This window comes from Nothoprocta perdicaria, unplaced genomic scaffold (genome assembly GCF_003342845.1).
Source record: "Nothoprocta perdicaria isolate Ctin4 unplaced genomic scaffold, notPer1 scaffold_20, whole genome shotgun sequence".
NCBI lineage: Eukaryota > Metazoa > Chordata > Aves > Tinamiformes > Tinamidae > Nothoprocta > Nothoprocta perdicaria.
This window is the reverse complement of record NW_020455205.1, coordinates 3126415-3147867: the sequence shown is the minus strand read 5'-3', so window position 1 is coordinate 3147867 and position 21453 is coordinate 3126415. Positions and strand designations below refer to the sequence as shown.

The 21453-nt window shown below is 41.7% G+C and overlaps 1 long non-coding RNA gene across 1 annotated transcript; it reads left to right on the top strand.

Annotated features, from left to right (window-relative positions):
- The first annotated feature begins 279 nt into the window (after nt 1-279).
- On the top strand, nt 280-20575 carry LOC112946240. The gene is made up of 10 exons (XR_003249188.1): nt 280-1204; nt 1342-1460; nt 1616-1759; nt 6042-6163; nt 7439-7525; nt 11532-11649; nt 14257-14346; nt 15553-15675; nt 18717-18771; nt 19775-20575. It is a non-coding gene; the product is annotated as an uncharacterized LOC112946240 (long non-coding RNA).
- Nucleotides 20576-21453: the final 878 nt, after the last annotated feature.

Sequence of the window (21453 nt, the reverse complement as noted above, 5' to 3'; positions counted from 1 at the left end):
GTTCCCAGAACTTAAGGCAAATAAATTAATATCTAACCCAGATGACAAATTTTATTCATGTGGCTTGCTTTCCATCTAGATACCTGATGTATTACTTCAGCAGCAAATTCAACAAGGCCAAGATGTCTTCATTTTCCTCCGGAGCAGGGCCTCTAAGAGCGGTGCGGTGGAAGCTTCGGTCTTCTGCGGCAGCCGGCAAGAACCATCAGCAGCTGTGATGAGCAGAGCAGACATGGGGAGACAGGAGGCAGCTGAAGCCAAAGAGGACCCACGCCTGGAGCTGTGTATGTGATTGGAGCAGAGAGAGGCCAGGACCCAAGGAAATCCCAGCAGCAAGGGAAAAAAAACAGATTGACTCTCAGTGACTCATTTAGCTCCTGGATTGGACAGATCTCTCCCCTGCTGGCAATTTGGCTGAGCTTCAATGGACAGATACCAGGATGAATAGCTTAAAATAATTAGGGGTTGGGAATCTGCAAAACTGCTAGCCATCCAATTCTTTACTGTGCAATGTGAGGCAGAAAAAAGAAATTACATTTAGGTTATTAAATATTAAGTCACTGGATTTACCTCCATTTGGTCCAGAACAGGAAACTGGATAAAATTCAACATTTATATCATTGTGATGATGGCCTGTTTATCACTGAACAAATGAGAGTTTTTTGGCAGGTCACGCTCTTTGACACATGAAGCGAACGTGTGCTTAATTTCTCCCAAACAGAAGAATTAATATAATAATAATTAACGCAGATGAGAACAAAATTAAAATCAAGTACAGTCAAGAGTTCAATTTTATGCCAAAAGTCTAAAATTTTATATGTTCTGGGGCCAGATTTTTTGCTGTTGAAGATGGTGAGGATTTTGCCATAGACATTAATGGGAGCAGGAGTAGGCCTTGAATGTAGAGAGACAGGATTCCCTGTGCTTTCCATTTGATGCTCAAAAACAGAAGCAACAGGCTCATTGAGTATCAGTAAAGGTCAGTTAAAATTATAGAGACATCCTTTGGAGCAAATCCTCTGCCTTGTATTTGCATATTTATGAAGTAGAGATTACGACAGGCCATTCCATTTATTAGAGYAGCGTCGCTATAGTTAATAGTCTGTCAGTATTTCCATTATAAACCCTGTTTTTCAGTGTTTTAATATCTCAGCCATTTAAAATCACATCAGGAAGCAAGTTGGCCCTCACGTTGTCAGACCAGGTGAATTTTTTTGTTTTGGTTTATTTTCAGTGCTGCTAATAATAATATGTGCAAATGAGCTGCGCTCTTTCTCTTGGACGGGGGGAATAGCGAAGCATGTAAGTTCGTTGTGGCTTTTTTTTTTTTTTTTTCTTTAGGGTAGAAGGGAAAAGAGGAATTTGGCCAATTGTGTCCACCAAGGCACCACATTTTATGAACACTTTCCCAGGCAGCTGCTCCCTGAAGAAACATGTTTGCCTCATGGAAAGACAAACAGGTAGGAAGCCCAGTGCAGAGCCCCTGGGAAGTGATTTGCCCTCAAGATCTTGAAATGCCACTTGCAGCCACAGTGATTGAAAAGTTAAAATTAAAATTTATAGAMAAAAAAAAAAGTTACCTGCAAGGTGTCAGTTGCTTTATCCTGTTTTCTAGCAACCACATAAGCACATGGAGCTACTGGCATAGCTGGAGTAGCTGGAGATGGGAGCACACTCCATGTTTTCCATCCCTGCTGCCAGAAAGGTCTGTGTGCACAACTAGAGGAAGGTCAGGCCAGAAGCACCATGGAAACACCAGGTATGATACGCTTTTAATTTAAAAAAAAAAAAAAAAAAAAAAAAAGCCCAGGGCAAGGCCCGGAGCTGCCCTTCTGTATCTTCTGTAAACTGTGACTGGTTTAAGGAACACCAAATTTTATAAGTTAGTTTCCTTAAACAACTTCTTTTTAGGTATATCTTTTAAGGCATGATTGCAACAAAAAGCCGGTGATCTTAAAGCCTGCCAAATCCAAATAGTGAGCTAGGTTTTACACCTGGCCTGTCATTGCTGTTGTGGGAAGAACTGAAAATCCAGATCAGGACAGTGTGTTCCACATCCAAATGGCTTGGGTTCATCAGTGGCACTTAAAATGACAGGATTTGAGATATTTTTGTAGGTAATTGCTAACTTAGATCACCTTTTTCAAATTTCTCACAGAACTGCCATTGTAGAGAACAACCTTCCTGAGGCACTGCACAGGACCTCAGCCAAAAATTATCACTGGTCATAATAAGTGATCATAACTCAGTAGTAGGCAGACTACAGAAATTCTAGCTATGTTGAATGCAAACAGTTTTATAAAACAGGTGTTACCTAAAGTAACAGCAGGGAAGGATTGCCAAACGTGTTTAAAATGTATGAAGTATGAAGTATTATATTATGACTTCTGGAAGATAAGTCTATGCTCTGTAAGCTCTGACCTGTAGTGTTCAGTATATATATTTGTTATGTTTTATTTTTAATTTTCTGTGACAGAAAAAACTTGCATAACCAATGTGAATGCATCTTTGAATATTAAAAATACTAATTACTATGTAATTAGTCAACAGGATGTGTGTAATTGTGTAATACCAGCATTCCTGGGTGTGGTAAGTTCGGAGGTGGAATGCCAACACTCATCTAGACGTAGTATTATGAAATTACACAATAACATACACCCTGGGTGGGTACTGTAATTATATTTTACATTTAAACAATGGCTGCATTAACAAAATAGAACTTATTCTTTTTAAAAATATCTTCCCACAGGCATGGACCATTGTAGATTATGGTAATAATCTTACCCAAATAGAATTATTTTTTCATCTCCCAAGGGACCCAGACTTATTCATAAACATACAAATAGGAGACAGAAAGAGCACTTCATCCTCCAGTGGCATGAAGCTACCCAAAGATGGACATGTGACAATTGCTGAATCACGTGCCAGAATAGTGAATGCAGACCATGAACAGAAATAAATTTCTAAGTCACAAAGAATCACGTGAGATTAAACAGAAATTTTAGGAGGATGATAATGTTTTTATGGCTTAAATATTCTACCAGGGCCATCTTTAAACAGTGGTGGAAAAAGAAACAGAGTGAATCAGATTCTTCTTGGATATTAACCAGAAAGATCTAGGTTACAAGGTTCAAATGTCCTAAGTGTTCTAGTTACCTGTGATCTCTTCTATGACTTATTGCCAGTGTGGTACCAAAGTCTTCTCCACTCACAGACCAATACCTACTAGCTGGGCATCCCTCATTCTGCCTGGGGTACATCTGCAGACACTGATGGGCACAGCAGTGACAAGCCAACCGGGGCATATACAGCAGAGACAGTGAGATTTGCAGTGCAGATAGGCTGAGTGCATGGGTCTGTCACATGGCAAACGAGTATTTTCTCTCTTTTGATACGGATCCAAGGTGAAGAATACAGCAAAAGAATGGAAAGGTGAAAATTCCATCACTAAAAAAAAATCACAGAGCTCTGACTCATTATAAATGTAAAATGTTGGAGCCTGAAGCTGAGTTTTTTTTCATGTGCCTGGGTGGAGACGGGTGAGGTGCCCTCTGAGGATGATTTTATCTTTTACTTTCGAGTCTGAAGATCTTGGATGTGGCTTGGCAAGTTCGTAAAAATATTTGTGATAAAGTTGAACTGCCGTCTGGAAATGTTACATGCAGATATGTAAGAAAGCTCAAGGAGAAAAGTGCAAAAGAAGAATCAACAATGAACAAGAATGAGGTTAAAAATTGCAGGCAATTAGCTACTAGATGACTTCTACTAAATAAATCATCAAATACTTGACTGCTGCTTCCAGGTTTCCACAGCAATGTTGACTTATTGGAACAACCAAAAATCACTCAATTTGGCCAAAGTTTTAGGAATCTGCTATTCTTGTTAGAATTCACTAATCAACCAATAAGTCTCATGTATGCAGTCTTGCCAAAGCTGTAAAATAAGGCCTCCTTGCTTCAAGGGAAGGTGCTATAGTTTTACTCAGGATCAAGCACCCCATAATATGATATATGAGCTTCTTCCTATTAAATAATAGCTCTACAATAAAGAAAAACAACCCAAGCTTGTCTTTGAATATCACATCTTATTTCAGTGCTCAATAAAACACTTTGCTTGTCCATTTTAATAGAGAAGCAAAGTTTCTTTTCCTGTATGCCTCTGCAGATCAGCTCCAGGACTGATCTCATTTAGCGCTTAATCCAAGACCCAAAGTAAAAGGAAAATATTTCTGTTACTTCAAATAGATGGCCAGTCAGTCTGGTGCAGTTGCTTTATTCAAATGTAAATCCAAAGCTGAGTTTCTCCTGAGGGAAAGAGGTATAAGTGATAAAAGGTTGGCGTCYATACGCTTACTCTTCCAGTCTTCCAATACTTGTAGCTGATAATTATTTTGCCTTGGTAAAAATTTCTGAGTTTGTCTGGACTTTCATTTAGAAAAAAAAAAGAAAAAAAGTAAAAAGGAAAAGTCAATTTTGTTTTGCTCTTCTGAGAAGACTGTCCAGAGGTTGAGCGAAGGCAAAGAGGGTTTGCTTCACTTATAAAGTAAACTTTATGTGTCCCTATAATAAATGGAAATATGAAAGCATTAGTTGAATTTAGCAGGAAATTGTAATGTTTGCCTTGTCACAAGGCCAGTTTATACTATGTGGAGTCCTGGCATTGCTTGTAGAAGGTGAAACTCCCCCCATGTTGAGGAACAGACTGAAAGCCTAGTTATCACTTCCATGCAATTTAAACTGTCTTCAGAATAAGACTTAGGTGGGGCATAAGCCTCACACTCCTCACACTGTGTCTTGGTGCAGGAGTATTTAAAAAAAAAAATAGACCTGATTTGGAAAACACTCAGGAGAAATGCTGAAGTTTAACACATCAAAAAGGCTAATTAGAAATGCTTCTCTTTTATAACAAATAAGCCAAGCATATTGACATTAATTATATGAAATACTCAAAGTTTGGAATAATCTATTGAAGAGCACAGATGTATACCAAATCCTATGCAAATGAGGGGGTGTGTGACTATTCTTCAGGTAACACATTTATTTAGAAATGTAAGGTATGTGTTCGAGTTTCTTTTATAGGGTAGAACATCATAAAAAGTCTTTCCCTCTTTCTTTTGCGCAACATAGAGATAGCTCTATCTGTTTGGAACAGCCTAACATGCATTTCCAGAGCTCCGAGCAAATTCTTTTCCTTGAGTTAGTGCTTCCCTGACAGCTTTCCTGGAATTACATGACTGTAACCAGGAGGAGAATTTCTTCACCTTTTGTGGTAAATTTCCTTCAGTTTCTGAAAAGCTAATGGAATTTATAACTACATTTGTATTTTTCAGTCTACTTCCCGGAGCTTACTAGTGACTAAAGGTGTTTAAGGAAAGTACTGTGATTTTGATTTGCTGTTGCCCATCGGTGTCACTGGTGGAAACTCTTAACGAGGTTGGGGAAAAAAATGTTACTCCGGCTGGCAGCAGTGAATTCCCCTCACTTTTGCTAGCCTGAGTTCATCGTAGAAGAATTCTTCTAGGTAGTGATCACTTGACCAGGTAGTGAACAGTGCCCTGCACCACAGCCTCCTTGGGTTTGGTGCAGGCCACTGCTGCAAGGTGGACGCAGGCACACCTCAAAGACGCCTGCCACGTTCCCTGCTCCTTTCATCTTGGGCACTGGATAGATACAAGGCACTTCCCTTTCCATGTCAGATCTTTCCGCCGGATCTGTCAGGGGATCTCAAGGATGCTTCTTAATTCAAAGAGAGATGTCTATCCTGTGCGGGAGAGCTGCTCCAGAGTTGGCATGGATGCCTCARGCAGTCATCTGTTCAGGCTGGAATGGGACTGGTGAGCTTGGGTCAGGTCTGGAGCCTGCTCCACCATYCTGTGCTGTCTCATGGATGCCAGGACTTAGCACATTTCCTCTAATAAATACCTATCTCTGATGCCAGGGTTCAGTAGTGAATGGTCACTCTCGCCCATCTCCAGGAGGGAACATTGRTGCTGGTGGTGAAACTACCCAATTTACCTAACAGTTTTCTTCATTTCCTTTCAGACAGTTCTTGGTGACTGGTGTGCTTTCACCATTTGGATTCAAGCACATTAAAGGATTTGAGGAAAGCTCTTCAGTGCTGTAGACAGTGAAAAATGAATGTGATCTGTCCAGATGACTTACAGGTATCATTTCAGATCTCTAAAAGTAATACATATATAGAGACACTCTAAAATGGTAAAGGCAGTCTCCATGTATTCTCCAGAGTTGCCAACAATTGGCCTCTGGACTAGCCTGAAGATTTCAGTAACCCCCCAATCCTCCCAGCTAGCAGCAGGTCCAAACAAGCTTAACATGTAGATTACCTGAGCCGTGAGTTGCTGGGAGGGCACATGCCAGCAGTGAAATAGCAACCTCTGACCTTCCACTTCTAAACATCCACTCCTGCTAATTACCTGACACAAAGTGCAGGAGTAGGTGGATCATTGTTCGAACTAGTGTGCTTGGTCTTGGGTTTTTATGTTTACAACGTTTTTCCAAAGTGTAGAAAGCAAACAGCCTCTATTCCAGTTGCATGGAGTCTTATAGAAATGAAGTAATTTATATGACCTGTGGTCATTCAAGGACAAAGAGGCGTCTTTAGATGGTGAATGCAACGAGTTTGCTACAACCTTACACAACTAGGCTGGTAGAAACAGAACCTGTAGCAGAAGCAGTAGGTTTTAGTTATACAAGTTTCTGTGGAGGTTAAATGAAGAGATGGATTGCAGGGATGGGAGCAATAGGGGACTGTTAGCTGTTTGTGAAGTTGGAATGAAAGTTTTTATATACAATTTCAGGTAATAGAAAGACAGATGGCTCTGTTGCTGACTTCTTACATATACATCAGCCTTATAAACACCTTTTTGCACCTGCTATTTTTGAAAATAGTGAAAAAAGGCAACTGTGTTTTCAACTTCACAGTGTGCAGTCAATTGGTTAGAGGGAGAAAGGGATGTTAAAACTGTGAAATTAAACCTAACTCAAAGTTAATTTACAGTGATAATAAAGGTGAAAGTTCAGTATATTTCTGACCTAGTGTGATACCCATACAAATCATACTGACCTGATATCTAACTTTCTTGTTCTTGCTTGAAACCTAAAATTTGGTTTCAAATAAAAATCGATTTCTACAAGGTTCATATAATACRAGCACTTTATTGAATTCTGACTGAATCACTGTTGCTCAGAGACTGAAGGCCAAATCCTGGCCCTGTGACATGAGCCCAGGAGCCTTGTGTAGGATGTGACAGTTCCCAGACTGCAGGTAATTCAGACTATAAGGGAGGTTGAAGGAGGTGGGCATCTACCCCAGAGAGATGCCCTAGAGGTAACAAAAAAGCAAAGTCACGAAAGGGAACTATGTCATTTTTTTTCTAGCATGAATGACTTTCTGCTGAAATTTTCAAAATCTGTTGCAGGGGTGTATCATGCATTTTCAGACACTTCCAGGTACCTGGAATAGGAATGTTTCCTTTGCAAGTGACAGGGACATGCCAAGGCACCAGGTAAGAGAGCTGCTGGAGCAGAAACAGGCAGTCAGGAGTGGGAGGGAAGGGAGGCCAAGCTCGCCGAGCATGCAGGCAAGGTGCTGGTAGCCAGCGGTAGAGAGACTGGTGGTGGGAACAGGCCCTGAAGTTGGCTGCTGAGGATGAGGGGCTGGACTCTCCTGTCTGCAAAGCATAGCCTCAGAGGAGGGGACTGTTGTGAGAAAGACCACCGTGGGTCCCCTAGGGACACACCACTCCCACCCTGCAGGCTCTGGAGTAGGTATGTCTGAGAAGCTGTCATGAGAGCAAAGCAAGCCCATAGGAGATGGACCTGCGTGCACATAGTGAGAGCAGCTCCCTTGCAACACCTGCTTCCCCAACGTGGTCCCGACTGCAACGTCAGCCTGCTGAGATTTCCCATTGCAAGCACTCTCCTCCACCTCCATGGCGCCAGCTCAGCCATCACTGCAGCCTGCAAGGGCCTCCACAAGACTGGCAGAGGAGCAGATGTATTTGGGGATCTGTGGTGAGTGCTGGAAGCTCTTTTATTTGAGCTCTTGTTCTCTGAGCACATACTCCTCTAGCTCCTTTTCAGGTCTGTGCCATCCACTGTCCACACTGGGCAGCCCAGGGCCTGAAGGAAAGGTGCCTTTTGTCCATCACTATCTCCATAAATCAAGCACCAAATCTGGGCCTTCTAAAACGTGAGAAAATGAGAGATTTGATTATCCATATGCATCATTCTGGATTTGTTCCAGATCGCTTCATTAATAGCAATCAAAGACATCAGTTTAATGGATTTTTTATCCACAAAATTATGATCATGAGGAATTTGTTCTAGCTATTGATTTTTGAAAAGGCTTTTGATTCTCTTCAATAGCCTTAACTTATTTCAGATTTAGGTAACAGTAGGATTTGGTCTTAAATATGTTAGATGGGTCAATCTCCTTTATTCAAATCCGCAGTTATGTTAAAACTAATGACTATAGTTTGAAGATGATTTATATACTGGGACTTAGACAGGAGAGTCCTTTTTTTCTCTGCTGTTACAGTGGAGTCTTTGTTTTGGGGAAAATCAGTATTTTTAAAGGCAGTGTCAGTGATGTTTTCCATTCTACCCTTCTTTAGAGAATACATTGTTCTTTTTTTTTAATGATGGTTTTAGGTATTATGCTGGAAAACACTGAAAGTTCATGTTTCTTCTTTGTTAATTGGGGTAAAACTCTTAAAGCCATTAGGCAATTTAAATGTAGCTCTATTTAAGCAATATCCTTTATTGGATCCCCCATTATCCTTTAAACATCTTGGTGTGCAMGGGGATAAAATTAGAAAGAATTTGTTTGCTTTAAATTGCCAGCCTCTGCTTGATAAAACTATTAGCTATTTAGCTAATTGGACTGCTCTTCCATTATCATTAATTGGCAGAATTGATACAATTAAAATGGGGGCTTTATCTAAACTGTTAGTGTTTATTCTGAGGTATTCCCATCAAGTTCCTGACATGCTCAGAGAGCCTCAGGTCCTGCAGTTACTTTTGCTCTCAGGGTTAGAGGGCCAGGCTTGGCTGGAGCCACCGTGATTGTCACCTGGTTCTCATGGGGGGGGGGGGCAGTGGCCATAGCACTGAGGAGCACTGCTGCCACCTCGTCACCATCCCTGTGTCATGGAGTCCTGGGGTGGCCACATGTGTTCCTCATCTCCCAAAAGTGCTGTCTAACTGGGACCTGCTTATTAGCAAGATGGGTAAGGCTTGGTCTATATCCATCAAAGGTAAGTGGTTGAAAGCTGCTCAAAATAGCTTGTATCAAAAATATTGAGGTCTCATACAGAATATACATAAAATGTCTATAAAATATAAGCAAATATAACTATAATTAAAAGAAAAAAAGTCCATGCTCATAAGCATGACCCAATAAATGCACAGTGTCTAACGRTAATGAGCCCTCCAGCAATCCTGGTGCAGTACTACCTCAGACTAACCCATTTGAGTCACTGTAGCCATTAGAATATACGAGAGTCATTTCATGAAACGTACTGTGTTTCACGGGTTAATTCTGGTTTACCTGTGAGCTTTGCTTTCTGGTTTTATGTATTTTATTCTACCTATCCCTTTTCCATTTATTCTGTCTATCACCAATATCACTGTGAATGAGGTTTCACTCCTACACTTATTTGTATTTAAATTATACATCTCAACAAGGAGTCCAGATCAAGTGGACTCATGGCACAAGGAATGACACTGTGTTTACTTTTACTTGAAAATCCATGAAGGTGGAACACACAGTTTATAGGATATTAATGAATGATTTGGCTTTTTGTGCTTAAATCAGAGTGAGCCCAGCTAAGCTTGGTAGCCAGTGGAAATCAGCTGTGATGGAGAGTAGCCCAAGAGCTGTCCATACGGCAGCTGTCGCTCGCTAAGCTGGCCCCTCGTTGCCCAACAGCTGCTGCCCCTCGCAGCTTCACAGGGCCCTGAGCAGCACGGGCTGAGGTGCAAGTGCTGCCCCTCCAGGTGTAGGGGCACCCTGGGGAGAAAGGCAGAGCCCGAGTGACTGGCCTTGCATGCCTTGTGGGTACCCAACCTGCTATGTAAAGCAGTGTAAAGCTCATGTGAACGAGATGAGAATGAAGGCCAGTGGGAGCAGTCTGAGGAGGTGCGATGCACCAGTCCCGCACATGTCACATATAGAATATACTAGGGCCAAACCTTGCTGGTTATTTGCTTACATCAACTATGAATTTGGTTTATTGTCACCAGGACAAAAAGAGTCCAGAATAAGGGATATTCCTGGACTGAAACATTAGTGTCGCACAGCAACACTTTGATCAGTCAAAAGTAAAGATATAACTCTGTATATCATTAACTAAGACAATAATAGATTAATACAATAGCCAAGTAATAGTGCTGTAATGCTTTCATGTATGAACTGGAATGTGAATACTGAGCTTTTCATTTCATGGTTGAAAAATACATGAGTTGACCCAAATATTAATTTCTGCATTTCAATCATTTACATATCATGGGTCAATAATCATTTCTTGCACAAATGACTTTTCAAATGAGAAGCAGTATATTATAATGGTCTATCGTATTTACAAACATCTCATTGTTTTCCCAACTTAGCATTTACTATTTAAAATATATTCGACCAGATATTGTTTGCCAAGTACAATACAAAAATGGCTCATGTAAAATACAGAGACTATTTTCTTTTACTTTTATCCATAATTTATAATCATCATGAATCACAGAGTGGTCCCTGCCCCTGGCATACCCAGACCCCACTTGTAGGGGGCATGTTTTTCCAGCAGTGATTCAGAAGATATGACATCCCTCTCTGCTCTTCCCTGAACCTAAAAATTCTCACCCCTTTGAGGAGCAAACCCACAAAAGATCTAGCACTGTCAGAAGGGCTAATGGTGTTTTTTTCCAGAAGTTTAATACATCCCAAGGTTTTTTTACAGCATGCAACAACATTCAACAAAATGCCTAGGGTGTCTTTTTTCAATTACTTTACAAAGCTAAAATAATATAAATAACCTTGCTTTTTACTTACTGATATTGAACTTAGTCCATCATTTTGGGCTGTTCATTGTTTCCTTGTATTCCACCCCTTTATTAGGCAACATATCCCCGTAGAAACCTTGTGTCTTGGAGGAAATAGTGTTCCACTCCTGAATTAATCAGGGACTACTGCAACATGTATACAGTGCCCAGCAAGATGAATTTACACATCTGCCTTTTCTTCTAATTATAATTCCAGAGGTTGAGTATCAACAGCATATGGGTATATCCGCATACAGGCATGCATACACGCATATACAGGCACACACACTGTACATTAATCTCTCTTGGCTTATCTGTTGCTGTCTTTAATTTGTATACTTCAAAATTGAGTAGTGAGGTCATTTATTAGACTGTTTCTGTGAGTTTTATGTAGTGATAAGAAGGCAGTAACATGCAATTTGTTTTTATAGAACTCACTTTTGTAAGTATGATCTAATATTTCCTTTCTTCCTTTAGCAGAGCAGTGAGGAAGAAGAGCTTTCAGAGTGAACCAAGAGTTAACTGGCTACATTTCAGCTGTCACCACTGTCTTACATCTACATAGCGAGCGAGAGCACAAGAGAGCCAGGGACATGTAAGTACAGCAGACCACTGGGAGAAAGTGTTTAGAAGTAGAAATTTCTCCTCAGAACAAATCTTTCCAGTTTGTCTTGATTTTTCCTTCTCCTATGTTTAAATACAACGTGTGGTGGAAGCGATTGTTATTATCCAAAGGACCTTACTTGCTGGCTCGCTGCATCTCTGTTTATGAAATGCCATAACAAAAGTGAGCTCACGCTTGTGTGCTTCCAATGCGTGATGTTCCTGTGTGCCAGATGGGCACTTTCATGACTGTATGAGCGTGGATTATTTCATTTCCTACATCTGGGACTCCAAATGGCTGCACAGAATGCCACAGGAGAGAGGCACAGAGCTTCAGCTGGGAAACCTACCTTCACAGGGGAGCTGCCTGCTTCAGGGAGGACGAGGCAGAGAAGCCCCGAGTGATATCGGAAAGTTCACATAAAGCAGGACCATAAGGGAAACCTTTAGAACCAGGAACAAGACAAAAATAAACAATAACTAATGCTGGATGTCAGCTGTGGGGAGGGGGGGAGGGAAAATAAACCATAAGCAGTTTCTTGTCTGGCCGCAGAAGATGTGTTTGGAATGCTGTTTTGTAGTGCAGCGCAGAAACTCGGCGGTGACCTTCAGATATTGCTGGATATTACAAGTTCTACAGATAGCCAGAAAGAAATATCCCAAGGAGAGCTGGCTTGTACTGTGCCATCTTCGTTAATTTTGACTGCTTATTGCTCATAGCCCATTCCAAACCTCTGACTAGGCAGCCTTATAAAAATGCTACAAGATCCTGCAGAAATGCTAATTTGCAGCAGTACTATTGCAGCATTTGGGGTCATTGGTTGTTTGTTTATGGGATAAAAGGGTCCTTTTTTTTAAATCCCCAAACAGTAATACCAGATCCTTTGTATATTGAGGACCTAACTCACTATACTTTTGCGATCTATGTTGCATTTCAGAGCCAGCTAACAGGAGGAAAGGGTAAGCAGAGACAAAGTAGTCTTTCCTATGCGTTTGATTGAGTTAACTGTAGTAGAAAAAAATATGGTTAACCCAGTGACTTCCTTTAGATAAAAGAAAGCAAACCAAAAAAAAGAAAAAAAAGAAATGAAAGTAATGAACAAAAGAAAGTAAGAGCTTGTGACACAAAGTAAGAAAAATAAACAGCAGTTGACTTAACTATTTTGCATAAGATATTTACAAACCACAGCATATTACTGTTTGCTTTATGCATTTTCACATCCTGCTCAGTTTAAAGCAGTAATTTTCTGCAAGGACAACAGAGGGAAAAAAATGCTTTACACTGCTTATATTAATTACATTTTTTCATTACCCGTCATGTTTTCTACAGGCTTGTGTATTATTACTGTAAAATGTAATGAAACAGAAAAGGAAAAAAGAATGGACTTCTGGGAAATTTTCCAATTCTTGAAATGCAATGTTAATTGAGAGCTATTTTTAGGTCATCACAGGCAGCGTTGAACCTATCGCCATGAGCACGCAGAATGGGGACAGCCCAGGTGCAACACAAGCTGGGTGTGGGTATCAGTTTCTACTGATGGAGAAAGAGGGAGAGAAACAAAGTGCCCAGCGGGGCTGTTCTGGTTGGGTTCTCAGCAGCCCCTATTTCTCCACATAACGTTCCCACAGTAAAAATGAAAGGGAAGGGTGCAGAGCTGGCATGGGGCCAGGGGCCACAGGGACCATGGGCACTCCTGAAGGAGACCCAGTGACTCCTGTGACAGGAGGGCACAGCGAAGGAAAGTGAGAAGCGCTCTTGATTTTGATGGCTGCCTTCCAGCTCTGGGAGGGAGGGCACTCTGAAAGTCAACATAAAATAAAGGCCCCCAAAATGTATCAGAAACGTGATGCCTTTAATTTATAGATCTCCTAAAAGGCTGCCAAAAATCAATTATTTTAATTTGTATATAGTGCAGCCATGGACTGATTCAAGTTCTTTTGAAGTATTTTTAAACAGCCATTGCACAAAGCCATCCTCTCTCCCATATGCAAAAAATGAATTGAAAACCACAATTTCTCACAGTTGCTTTGATCGCGAGAAAAGACACACAGGGACTCTGCAAGTAAATCTGAGCCCCCCTGCTAAGTCCTTTAACTGGGTACCTTTTCTGTTAGTCCCAAGAATTATATAGCTCTTCCTCCCCCCATATTATCTGCCTTATCTCCCAGAGGGGGCAAAAAAAGTGTTGGAGTGAGGAACAGCTTATGAGGACCAGAGGAAATAGTTATTGGTATTTGTAGGTACATGGAGATAACTTTGGCTTCCCCCATGCTAGTAGCTCTATCCCTTTTCATTTTGGCATTGGTAAGTGCACACCAAAATTTTCCACTTCTCTTGTTTCAAGAGCACCCTACAGAACACCCTTCAAGGTCCTGCCAGGCCTTCTGCAGGCTGCTGTGGATATTTGGCTCTTCATACATACCAGCTTGCATTAGCTTGACTGGCTAGGGAGTTTATCGTGGCCACGGTACTACTGTCAGAAGATGTAAGCAGATTGACTGTAAGGAGCAATGTTTGTTGGAAACAAAGTGGCTTCTAGTAAGCTAGGAGTTTCTTTACATTTTGTTTCTATTTTAATCTACCTGTTCTTTTTTCCAGGTAAATGCTTCAGAAAAGTAAGATTTTTTGTAAGAATCCAATGGACAGGACCACCCACATGCCTTGGAGTTGGGCATTCTAGAAACACAGGTAATAGGAGACACTTAATGGAGTGTTTTTATTTGATAAAGAATGAGACATGGATGTAGTTAAGTTTGGGAATTCAGTCATCAGATATTATGTTTTCACACCAGTCTGATATTAACCCAGACTGTTTTCTAGCTGCTTTGGCCCCATGATTTTCTCTTACCAGACAAATTGAATGAAGACTGTTGAGCTCCTATATTTATAGCAGAATTGACAAACAAGTCCTTTTATGAATGCCGCATCAAAGCCATTAACTTTATTATAGTTCAGAGACCATTTAAAACCCTGTGGCAGACATCTAAGTTAGCACACATTGCCATGCAACCATATATGAGCCATAAGAGCTATGATACGCTCTTGCAAATCAAGAAAGAAACACTACTTCCATAGACTTTTCTTGTATTGTCTTCAATAGTGATGCCAACATAGGGAGTTAAGTTTGTTGAGCCAAGTGTCTCCAGCTAGTTGAAAACTCACTGTAGGCCTTAGCTCATTATTGGCTTGTCCACACTATACTTCATTAATACCAATCTCAAGCTTGACAGCTGACTCCATACTGCTCTATCTCATTACAGCAGGCTCCTTTTTGTCTTTAGATGTGAGTTATTCCACTTTGCTAGTCAAATTGGTCTGGATCCATAGCCCTTGGATCCAGTGTCACAAGATTTTTCCTGTAACAAAGCACACAGCTTTTTTCTTTCACGAGGTTTCAGTTTTCCTTAGCACTTGCACTCCTTTTAGGCAACAGTCCACAAATGACAGGGGATCTTTGCAGACTACAGCAGGAATATTTTTTTTCTTTTTTCTTTTTTCTTTTTTTTTTTTTTCTATAATAGGAGGATGATGGGAGTAGGTGGTAGAAGGCATAGAAGGGAGCAGGAGACCCAAGAGATTACTGAGACTCCTGGAATATCCTTGATTATAGACAGTCTAACTCAAACTGGCCTGATCATAGCACACCGCCCCTAAAGGCTCGGCTGCTTTGTGAGCTGGGGATCAAAGGTCAAGATACCGAGGAAATGGTGATAAATTGCCTTGTTCTAAGTCGAGATTGTCGAGAGTCAGGAAATAAGGATTCTAATGGAAATTCAAACTTGAAATAAAGTCCAGAAATACATGTGAACCCTGATGTCCATGGCAGTTCTGCCATGACTTTCACAATGACTAGGATTTTGTCTCTGGGAGTTTTCACTTTTTCCATTTGATTAGCAGGAAGCTGTCCTCTACTGAAAGAGAGTCACGATGCACCTGAAGAATTGTAGTAATAAGCCAGTTGAGGAGGCTTTTCAGGATGGACCCATGGAGACTACAGCCATTTGACTGGATCAATAGGTGGGATTTCATCAGAGAGAGGGGATTCAAATGTCACTTTGAAAATCTCACTTCAGTGTTCATTTTCTGTTTCAGCTGCGTTGGGAATGGCCTGCAGATTTAAACCCTGACTCAGAGCAAGAGAAATGAGGATCCATTAATTCTTACAGGAGCCAGGGAGGCCATCTCAAACCATAGCCCTAGCATAAATGAAACACTTTCATGATGCAGTCAACTGATATAATTTAAGTTTTGGTCTGATGAGGCCTCAAGCTTGCAGACCATGCACCAAACATGCGGCAGATGTTTTTAAGTGTTTAGAGGGTCAGATAGAGACTGGCTGCAGCCCAGTACTTTCAAAGAGTTTAGTGGCCTAGATCTGAGGGAGTGTTAAGCAACAGGCAGCAGTGCTTAAGTATGTTTCAGAATCAGGGATTTTCAAAAGCTCGTGTGTTCCTGGCTCCTGGTGGCGACAAGATGCCTGGAAGCTTAGAAAAAAATCTTAAGTGATCATTGATCTGCATGCAAAGGTACTTAAATATCAATGGGAATGTGACTTTAACTTATCCACCTGCCTTGTCTTCCCATGTCACATTTACTTTACGTGGCACTACTCTGCTGCTTTGTCTAGCTCGGTTCTGAAAAGGGAAAGAAAGGGTATTACGAAGCTCAGCCAACAGCACCTCTCATCAGCAGTGGTGTGCTACCCGGGTGTTAGCATTGCTTTATACTCCAGGTATAGAACCAACTCATGCTGCAAAACACTGTTGCAGATGCCAAGCTTTGCAGCCTTTCTCCAGCCCTCTCCATGTTCCTAACCTGGTGCAGGAGCTCCTGGTGCAGGAGCTACCTCGCTGCACATGAAGCCCTCCTGGGAGACATAGTTGGCGTGCAGGGACTCAAAGGTTTTGGCTGCTGAGGAATTGGCTCCTAAGTGCTGAAGAAGGTGACCATGCTTACACCATTGCCTGTGAAACAGAACATGGAAGTGGGCCTGCTCCTAAATACGTTTGTTGATGTGCCATCATATGGTCCTATCTTGTGGTCCTATGAAAGCTGGATTTGGGAGGAGGCAGCATTTTCTACCCAAAGGACAAACCATATGTAAACAACCTGACCGTTTGTGTTATCCAGAAGAGTGGTCACAGCAGACAGTGAAATGCTCCTGAAGGTTCCCAAAATGTTCAGAACTGCACACACATGCTGCTACCTCCAACAGCCCTTCTGACAGCGTGAGGAGCTGGAGGGGAGACAGCAGTGATGTTTGAGCATTAGCAATTTTGAAAAGCATACTGGAAAAGTATACTTGAGAGATACGAAGGATATTTGGAAGAATTCTGGGAAAAGGTGCCTGGTTCTCCACTCCATCTTACTGGTTACCTGCCAGTGTAATTCTACTATAGTCAGTGGAATTATCCTGTTGTAAAAGAAATGTACAGCAGGGTGAGTATCCAGCTTGATATATTTAATGTCAATGGAGTTAATAATGTTAATGTCAACAGAGGCCAGAGTAGCAGTCAGGTCTGACCCCTGGCCTCTATAATTTGCCTTGGTAGGTCACACCTTAACCCTGTTATTTTCCTTAAGTTTTTTTAACTTGTAATCTTCTTGGATATCATGAGAATAAAGTTTGCCTCCCAAGTAACTCTTCTAACCCAAACATATCCCTGTTCAAATATTGGGAATTGGGATAAAGGATACCATGCTTAAATGGTATCCTTTGAATTGGGGCACTACGCATAAAAGGCTTGCCAGATCCCTGTCAGAAGGGTTAGCTGAAGAGTGGAACTGGAAACATTAACTGTAGCCAATTTCTTTTCTATTTGTTAAGCCACTTTGTCCAAACAGTATGAACATTTGGTGCATTTAGCTCTAAATATGTCAAATGCTCCTTTAGGAAAGAACTTTCAAAACCTAAAGTCATCTTTTAAGATCACATTCACTGCCTGAGCTCAAAATTATTCTTCTCTACACAAATAAACACACGCACTTGCGGAGTTCATCCTGCTCCACAGGAATTTTCCTGGGATAGCACTGTGCTGGCTGTGGAGGCCTGCTAAAAAGCATTGCTTTCTGATAGCAGAAGAGCATTGCAAATATTAACAGATCATTGAGAGAGGGAAAAGGAGTGGGGGGTATGAGTGATGAACCCAAAAGGCAACAAATGTAAAAATAAATTGGCATCATTTTCACCTAATGCAGACTAAGAGGGGTAAAACAGCTTTAATTAGTGTAACAGGACAATAGGAATGAAATTGGCTTGGTCACAAGATTTTTGCAGGATGACACTGATGGTATTACTATCCAACTTCAAAGATTTGGAAAGATGTGGCTGCTAATGCTAGAGAATAGAAACCTGTTTTTCATCAACTAGGCTGGCTTGACAAATTAAGTCTGTGGAGTCATTAGATTAAGATAAGAGCTTATCTCCTAGACTGACATTTATTCAGAGGTTTTTATGCTGCTCAGCTAGTAATTAGTGCAGTTGAATTTTTAACACTGCTTTGTCCAGTCAAATTTGACAAATTTGAAATATATACAGTTTTGGTTTAAAAAGTAACTAAACTCCAAGGACACAAAATTATTAGCCTGGAAAGATTTTAATTTCTAGAGAAGTTGAGACAGTGCTAAAAATCTTCAAGCAGCTCAGAAATGCTTCTACTGTTGATTCACTTCTGTATGCAGAATGAGAGGTCTCCTGAAGCACCAGATATCTGTAACAAATCTGTAATTTCTTTCATGCCCAACCATTTTGTAATTCTGCTGCGTTACAGGGGCAGGAATCCCATGAAGGCTGCCCTCCTGCTCATTAATGCTTGTCTGCCTCATTCGGTGCTCAGGTTGGGATTTCTGGGAGAGAGTTTCCAAAGGATTCTTCTCTCATATGTATGATTTCACTGGATAAGGTTTATTTTTCCTGTCCTCATTTTCTTGTAATAACAGAAGGATTGTTCCACAGTAAACAAATGTATTACTTTTGGACACATGTTTTAACATTGCTTTAGACTAACAAATCTCTCTCTCTTTTTTCTTTTTTTTTTTTTTTTTTTTTTCCTGAACAGCTCATTTTTGAGGAACTGAAGATCAGAATTGGAATAATAATTAGTGATTTAATGGGTGAGTCTTTATTTATGGAAATTTGGTGGGTTTGTTATGGCTCCGTCCTGTTATTACTGTTACATCATTTATTTTGTCCAAAGTGTAGACATGTCAGCATCTACAATTGTTACCTTTAGAAACACACAGGCAAGGAGAGTTCACAGTAGTGAGATCATCTAACCACGTTATTCCTATAATTGCTGCCTCTAACCAAAAGAAACAAAAACAAACAAACAACAACAAAGAAAACATGGACTCTGGAAAGAGACCCAGCTGATCTCAGACTGCCTGTTTGGAAAATAGTTCATTCCTCTTTATATTTTAAAAACAGTCTACCACCCAGACCACTGAAGCCCTGCGGGCCAGAGCGCGCTCGGAGCCAGGACGGCTGCCACCGGGCTCCGCCGCGCGCCGGGCCGAGGCTAGCGCCGGGGACGGGACTCGGTGCCAGCGGGACCAGCACTGTGCACAGTGTGCACACCTGCCCGCGTGCCAGCTCTTCTGGGGGCCTGTTTTCCTGGTGCTGGTGTGACCCCGAATCCCCAGAGGAGTTACACGCCTCGTAAGCACAACTCCTTTTAAAACAGCCCTTCCTTAGTGGCTGGAAGGGAGGCGTGGAAGCCGGCAGTGAGCTCAGCAAGGGCCCTGGCTGCCTTCTACTTTCTGGGCCAGAGTTGTGCCCTAGACCTGCCCCAGCACAAGACAGTGGTTTTGACCACTCAGTGGCTGCAAGACCCCTGATATTTTCCACTGAGATGTGAAACCTGACACAGTAAATCTAAGCTGCATCAGTCTCCCTACCTCAGTGTTCCTTCCCCTGATCCCTGGGCTGGATGAACCCTCAGCCTGTGGTCAGGAGTGCTGAGACATAGAGATGGAGACAACAGATGTGGCAATGCTCATAAAATGGCCCGGAAAGAAAATTGCATCATTTTCCCACAAAGCACGAAGCACTGTTTGGCAGACATTTTTTTTCCTGTTTGAATTTTAGCTGTTAATGCCGCCTTTGTTATCTTCTCAGTCAAAAAATCCTGCGAAAGTACACCGTCAAAACTTTAAAGAACTGAAGAAGCATGAAGGGAAGTCAAATTACTTCCCTGCAGGAGCGGCCCAAAAGAGAAGAAATTGAGCCTGTCCCTGTAGCTTGAGTGAGTGGATTGGGAAAAAAAGACCAAATCCTGATTGTGCTATGGAAGAACAAGGCCTGAAAAGAGGGAATATTGGTGACAGCAGCATTCTCATTTCCCTGGATTTATTTGTGTTCTTGTGCATTGCTATGTTGCACATGTCTACAGAAGTTGGACTGTGTCAGCTCTCTCCAGGCAAACTGTAGTCTGTTTGGCCGTTGTGTAAAAGCGAAAAAAAAGTCATTGCCACACACAGGATAAACAAACAAAACCCACATGATTTGGCCAGAAAGTCACCCTAATATGAAGCTATTTGCATCTTCAGGAGCTTTGAGGGGCTGTAGAAAAAACTGTCTATAGCTGCCTTGGTGTTGTCTGTCAAGGATGTCCAGCTCGCAGTCCTGGCTCATGGGACAATATCCTGAACTATTTTAGACACCCTCTGGTCACTGCCCATCAGTGGGGTTTTGTCCATGGACTGCTGCCTTCCATGAGAGATGTCATCCTGCAGTTTTTCTTCAACTCATGAGTTTAGATCATGAGACAACTACTCCTTGGTAGCTGGCTGTTCGAAGGGAAGAGCTGGCTTTGCTTTTGAGCTCATGGCCTAGAAATGGAGACCCTTGCAGGCCCCAGACAGGAGGCAGAAGGCAGAACCTGTCCAAGGCGAAGTCCCTGCAGGCCCAGGGAAGAGGTGATGCCAGCTCTACTGTTACCATGAGGAGATCTTTGCTCAGTCCCCGATGCCAGAAAGGACAGCCTGGACTCACAGGTAAATCTCCTTGAAGACAGGGGAAATAGGGGCTAGAGGATCTTGTTTAGCTCAAGTTACTTGTTAAATAGTACAAAGTTGCAGAAGGAGAATTGGAGCGTTAGCAGTGGGAAGGTGTCGCCGAGTGGCGTAGCCATAACCGTATCGCCAAGCTTTACCCTGCCTGCCATTGGCAGTCTCACTCTGAAGTGGGTGGTTGCTCTCCAGAGCTTGGCTGAGGTCAGGCAGATGAGTTTTTTTTCCTCAGATTGCTGGCGTTCATAAACAATTTCTAAGATGAAAGAAAAGAGAAATAATTTTTTTTTTTTTAAACCTTCAACTACATTGTCAATGTCACTAGAAAATGCCTGTTACCTAGACATGGTTCTGTGTCTGTTTTGAGAATTTGGAGCTTTTACGTTTGCTCCAAGAGGTGCCCATCTTCCAGAAGAAAATATGCTTGCTGTTTTTAACTGGGTTCCATAGGCTTGCGGTTTATCAGTGGTGTTTTAAGGTGCAGTAAATTATGCAGCAGGTTCCTCAGAAACATCTTTTACTCCCTGAAATCCAGGTGAACAGTCAGTAGCACAAGAAGGTGGTGTCATCACCCAGCTATTGGTGTTTCCCCCAGGCATGCAGCACTTCCCATAAGTAACTACACTTCACACTTCTGTAACATACATCCTGTGACCTCCCAGGGGCAATCTAAGGTGGGGTAAACGCCTCTTTCCTATGTCATAGGTGCTTAGCACTTCAGAAAAGCAAGCCCAAGGTAGGTTGTGTTGAACCTAAGAATAGAGAAGTCTTCGTGGAAAGTTGATG